The sequence below is a fragment of the Schistocerca piceifrons genome, chromosome 7, assembly GCF_021461385.2.
Source record: "Schistocerca piceifrons isolate TAMUIC-IGC-003096 chromosome 7, iqSchPice1.1, whole genome shotgun sequence".
In the NCBI taxonomy this organism is placed as follows: domain Eukaryota; kingdom Metazoa; phylum Arthropoda; class Insecta; order Orthoptera; family Acrididae; genus Schistocerca; species Schistocerca piceifrons.
In genome coordinates, this window is record NC_060144.1 from 481,879,352 (window position 1) to 481,886,003 (window position 6,652).

Here is a 6,652-nt window from a genome sequence, read left to right on the forward strand (position 1 = left end):
CGTTGCACAGTAACTACAGTATCAGTCTTTGCAAACTGCAAAACACAAGACGCTTTCTGTTCACTAGTCGCCATCTTCGCTACTTGCGGTGGAAACATTGCGCGCTGCGCATGCGCACTGTTGCCAAACAAAACTGTTTGAGTTGAAACTTCCTGGCAGATTAAAACTGTGTGCCCGACCGAGACTCGAACTCGGGACCTTTGCCTTTCGCGTGCAAGTGCTCTACCAACTGAGCTACCGAAGCACGACTCACGCCCGGTACTCACAGCTTTACTTCTGCCAGTACCTCGTCTCCTACCTTCCAAACTTCGTGCTTCGGTAGCTCAGTTGGTAGAGCACTTGCCCGCAAAAGGCAAAGGTCCCGAGTTCGAGTCTCGGTCGGGCACACAGTTTTAATCTGCCAGGAAGTTTCATATCAGCGCACACTCCGCTGCAGAGTGAAAATATCATTCTGAAAAATGTTTGAGTTGCTCTTTCTTTTGACATATCATCTATAACTGTATTTAATATAATAAATATTATAAAGCGTTAAAACCCCGCTATTCATTTATAAACACCCTGTATATCCAAATGGTAGATTTTCAGACATGGGTTCCATAAAAAAAATCACAAAATTCAAATGGAGTAATATGGATTCGAGAATGCTCATAGGATAGCGATGTGCATATACAGGGTGGTCCATTGATCGTGACCAGGCCAAATATTTCACGAAATAAGCGTCAAAAGAAAAAACTACAAAGAACGAAACTTGTCTATCTTGAAGGGGGATACCAGATGGCGCTATGGTTGGCCCGCTAGATGGCGCTACCATAGGACAAACGGATGTTGTTGTTGTGGTCTTCAGTCCTGAGACTGGTTTGATGCAGCTCTCCATGCTACTCTATCCTGTGCAAGTTTTTCATCTCCCAGTACCTACTGCAACCTACATCCTTCTGAATCTGCTTAGTGTATTCATCTCTTGGTCTCCCTCTACGATTTTTACCCTCAGCACTGCCCTCCAATACTAAATTGGTGATCCCTCGATGCCTCAGAACATGTCCTACCAACTGATCCCTTCTTCTAGTCTAGTTGTGTCACAAACTTCTCTTCTCCCCAATCCTATTCAATACTTCCTCATTAGTTATGTGATCTACCCATCTAATCTTCAGCATTCTTCTGTAGCACCACATTTTGAAAGCTTCTATTCTCTTCTTGTCCAAACTATTTATCGTCCATGTTTCACTTCCATACATGGCTACACTCCATACGAATACTTTCAGAAATGACTTCCTGACACTTAAATCAATACTGAATGTTAACAAATTTCTCTTCTTCAGAAACGCTTTCCTTGCCATTGCCAGCCTACATTTTATATCCTCTCTACTTCGACCATCATCAGTTATTTTGCTCCCCAAATAGCAAAACTCCTTTACTACTTTAAGTGTCTCATTTCCTAATCTAATTCCCTCAGCATCACCCGACTCAATTCGACTACATTCCATTATCCTTGTTTTGCTTTTGTTGATGTTCATCTTATATCCTCCTTTCAAGACACTGTCCATTCCATTCAACTGCTCTTGCAAGTCCTTTGCTGTCTCTGACAGAATTACAATGTCATCGGCGAACCTCAAAGTTTTTATTTCTTCTCCATGAATTTTAATACCTACTCCGAATTTTTCTTTTGTTTCCTTTACTGCTTGCTCAATATACAGATTGAACAACATCGGGGAGAGGCTACAACCCTGTCTTACTCCCTTCCCAACCACTGCTTCCCTTTCATGTCCCTCGACTCTTATAACTGCCATCTGCTTTCTGTACAAATTGTAAATAGCCTTTCGCTCCCTGTATTTTACCCCTGCCACCTTTAGAATGTGAAAGAGAGTATTCCAGTCAACATTGTCAAAAGCTTTCTCTAAGTCTACAAATGCTAGAAACGTAGGTTTGCCTTTCCTTAATCTTTCTTCTAAGATAAGTCGTAAGGTCAGTATTGCCTCACGTGTTCCAGTGTTTCTACGGAATCCAAACTGATCCTCCCCGAGGTTGGCGTCTACTAGTTTTTCCATTCGTCTGTAAAGAATTCGTGTTAGTATTTTGCAGCTGTGACTTATTAAGCTGATAGTTCGGTAATTTTCACATCTGTCAACACCTGCTTTCTTTGGGATTGGAATTATAATATTCTTCTTGAAGTCTGAGGGTATTTCGCCTGTTTCATACATCTTGCTCACCAGATGGTAGAGTTTTGTCAGGACTGGCTCTCCCACGGCCGTCAGTAGTTCCAATGGAATATTGTCTACTCCGGGGGCCTTGTTTCAACTCAGGTCTTTCAGTGCTCTGTCAAACTCTTCACGCAGTATCATATCTCCCATTTCATCTTCATCTACATCCTCTTCCATTTCCATAATATTGTCCTCAAGTACATCGCCCTTGTATAGACCCTCTATATACTCCTTCCACCTTTCTGCTTTCCCTTCTTTGCTTAGAACTGGGTTTCCATCTGAGCTCTTGATATTCATACAAGTTGTTCTCTTATCTCCAAAGGTCTCTTTAATTTTCCTGTAGGCGGTATCTATCTTACCCCTAGTGAGATAGGCCTCTACATCCTTACATTTGTCCTCTAGCCATCCCTGCTTAGCCATTTTGCACTTCCTGTCGATCTCATTTTTGAGACGTTTGTATTCCTATTTGCCTGCTTCATTTACCGTGATTTTATATTTTCTCCTTTCATCGATTAAATTCAATATTTCTTCTGTTACCCAAGGATCTCTACTAGCCCTCGTCTTTTTACCTACTTGATCCTCTGCTGCCTTCACTACTTCATCCTTCAGAGCTACCCATTCTTCTTCTACTGTATTTCTTTCCCCCATTCCTGTCAATTGTTCCGTTATGCTCTCTATGAAACTCTGTATAACCTCTGGTTTAGTCAGTTTATCCAGGTCCCATCTCCTTAAATTGCCACCTTTTTGCAGTTTCTCCAATTTTAATCTACAGTTCATAACCAATAGATTGTGGTCAGAATCCACATCTGCCCCTGGAAATGTCTTACAATTTAAAACCTGGTTCCTAAATCTCTGTCTTACCATTATATAATCTATCTGAAACCTTTTAGTATCTCCAGGGTTCTTCCATGTATACAACCTTCTTTCATGATTCTTAAACCACGTGTTAGCTATGATTATGTTGTGCTCTGTGCAAAATTCTACCAGGCGGCTTCCTCTTTCATTTCTTAGCCCCAATCCATATTCACCTACTATGTTTCCTTCTCTCCCTTTTGCTACACTCGAATTCCAGTCACCCATGACTATTAAATTTTCATCTCCCTTCACAATCTGAATAATTTCTTTTATTTCATCATACATTTCTTCAATTTCTTCATCATCTGCAGAGCTAGTTGGCATATAAACTTGTACTACTGTAGTAGGCGTGGGCTTCGTATCTATCTTGGCCACAATAATGCGTTCACTATGCTGTTTGTAGTAGCTTACCCGCATTCCTATTTTCCTATTCATTATTAAACCTACTCCTGCATTACCCCTATTTGATTTTGTGTTTATAACCCTGTAGTCACCTGACCAGAAGCCTTGTTCCTCCTGCCACCGAACTTCACTAATTCCCACTATATCTAACTTCAACCTATCCATTTCCCTTTTTAAATTTTATAACCTACCTGCCCGATTAAGGGATCTGACATTCCATGCTCCGATCCGTAGAACGCCAGTTTTCTTTCTCCTGATAACGACATCCTCTTGAGTAGTCCCCGCCCGGAGATCCGAATGGGGGACTATTTTACCCCCGGAATATTTTACCCAAGAGGACGCCATCATCATGTAATCATACAGTAAAGCTGCATGCCCTCGGGAAAAATTACGGCTGTAGTTTCCCCTTGCTTTCAGCCGTTCGCAGTACCAGCACAGCAAGGCCGTTTTGGTTATTGTTACAAGGCCAGATCAGTCAATCATCCAGACTGTTGCCCTTGCAACTATTGAAAAGGCTGCTGCCCCTCTTCAGGAACCACACGTTTGTCTGGCCTCTCAACAGATACCCCTCCGTTGTGGTTGTACCTACGGTACGGCTATCTGTATCGCTGAGGCACGCAAGCCTCCCCACCAACGGCAAGGTCCATGGTTCATGGGGGGGGGACAAACGGATATCAACTGCATTTTTTAAAATAGGAACACCTATTTTTATTACATATTCGTGTAGTACGTAAAGAAATATGAAAGTTTTAGTTGGACCACTTTTTTCGCTTTGTGATAGATGGCACTGTAATAGGCACAAACATATCGCTCACAATTTTAGACGAACAGTTGCTAACCGGTAAGTTTTTTAAATTAAAATACAGAACGTAGGTACGTTTGAACATTTTATTTCAGTTGTTCCAATGTGATACGTGTACCTTTGTGAACTTGTCATTTCTGAGAACGCATGCTGTTACAGCGTGATTACCTGTAAATACCACATTAATGTAATAAATACTCAAAATGATGTCCGTCAACCTCAATGCATTTGGCAATACGTGTAACGACATTCCTCTCAACAGCGATTAGTTCGCCTTCCGTAATGTTCGCATATGCATTGACAATGCGCAGACGCATGTTGTCAGGCGTTGTCGGTGAACCACAATAGCAAATATCCTTCAACTTTCCCCACAGAAAGAAATCTGGGAACATCAGATCCGTTGAATGTGCGGGCCATGGTATGGTGCTTCGACGACCAATCCACCTGTCATGAAATATGCTATTCAATACCACTTCAACCGCACGCGAGCTATGTGCCGGACATCCATCATGTTGGAAGTACATCGCCATTCTGTCATATAGTGAAACATCTTGTAGTAACATCGGTAGAACATAACGTGGGAAATCAGCATACATTGCACCATTTAGATTGCCATCGATAAAATGGGCGCCAATTATCCCTCCTCCCATAATGCCGCACCATACATTAACCCTCCAAGGTCGCTGATGTTCCACTTGTCACAGCCATCGTGGATTTTCTGTTGCCCAATAGTGCATATTATGCCGGTTTACGTTACCGTTGTTCGTGAATGACCCTTCATCGCTAAATAGAACTCGTGCAAAAAATCTGTCATCGTCCCGTAATTTCTCTTGTGCAGAACTATACACGAAGTTCGAAGTCGTCACCATGCATAGAAATAGGGTACAGGTGCAATCGATGTTGATGTAGCGTTCTCAACACCGATGTTTTGGAGATTCCCGATTCTCGCTATTTGTCTGCTACTGATGTTCGGATTAGCCGCGACAGCAGCTAAAACACCTACTTGGGTATCACCATTTGTTGCAGGTCGCGGCTGACGTTTCACATGTGGCTGAACACTTCCTGTTTCCTTTAAAAACGTAACTATCCGGCGAACGGTCCGGCCACTTGGATGATGTCGTCCAGGATACCGAGCAGCATACATAGCATACACCCGTTGGGCATTTTGATCACAATAGCCATACATCAACACGATATCGACCTTTTCCGCTATTGGTAAACGGTCCAATTTTAACACGGGTAATGTATCACGAAGCAAATACCGTCCGCACTGGCGGAATGTTACCTGATACCACGTACTTATACAGGATGTTTCAAAACTGACCGGTATATTTGAAACGGCAATAAAAACTAAACGAGCAGCGATAGAAATACACCGTTTCTTGCAATATGCTTGGGACAACAGTACATTTTCAGGCGGACAAACTTTCGAAATTACAGTAGTTACAATTTTCAACAACAGATGGCGCTGCAAGTGATGTGAAAGATATAGAAGACAACGCAGTCTGTGGGTGCGCCATTCTGTACGTCGTCTTTCTGCTGTAAGCGTGTGCTGTTCACAACGTGCAAGTGTGCTGTAGACAACATGGTTTATTCCTTAGAACAGAGGATTTTTCTGGTGTTGGAATTCCACCGCCTAGAACACAGTGTTGTTGCAACAAGACGAAGTTTTCAACGGAGGTTTAATGTAACCGAAGGACCGAAAAGCGATACAATAAAGGATCTGTTTGAAAAATTTCAACGGACTGGGAACGTGACGGATGAACGTGCTGGAAAGGTAGGGCGACCGCGTACGGCAACCACAGAGGGCAATGCGCAGCTAGTGCAGCAGGTGATCCAACAGCGGCCTTCGGTTTCCGTTCGCCGTGTTGCAGCTGCGGTCCAAATGACGCCAACGTCCACGTATCGTCTCATGCGCCAGAGTTTACACCTCTATCCATACAAAATTCAAACGCGGCAACCCTTCAGCGCCGCTACCATTGCTGCATGAGAGACATTCGCTAACGATATAGTGCACAGGATTGATGATGGCGATATGTATGTGGGCAGCATTTGGTTTACTGACGAAGCTTATTTTTACCTGGACGGCTTCGTCAATAAACAGAACTGGCGCATATGGGGAACCGAAAAGCCCCATGTTGCAGTCCCATCATCCCTGCATCCTCAAAAAGTACTGGTCTGGGCCGCCATTTCTTCCAAAGGAATCATTGGCCCATTTTTCAGATCCGAAACGATTACTGCATCACGCTATCTGGACATTCTTTGTGAATTTGTGGCGGTACAAACTGCCTTAGACGACACTGCGAACACCTCGTGGTTTATGCAAGATGGTGCCCGGCCACATCGCACGGCCGACGTCTTTAATTTCCTGAATGAATATTTCTATGATCGTGTGATT

General features: G+C 43.1%; 1 non-coding gene across 1 annotated transcript; it reads left to right on the top strand.

The window, feature by feature from the left end:
- Nucleotides 1–311: 311 nt before the first annotated feature.
- Trnal-caa lies at nt 312–386 on the top strand. The gene has a single exon. It is a non-coding gene; the product is annotated as a tRNA-Leu (tRNA).
- Nucleotides 387–6,652: the final 6,266 nt, after the last annotated feature.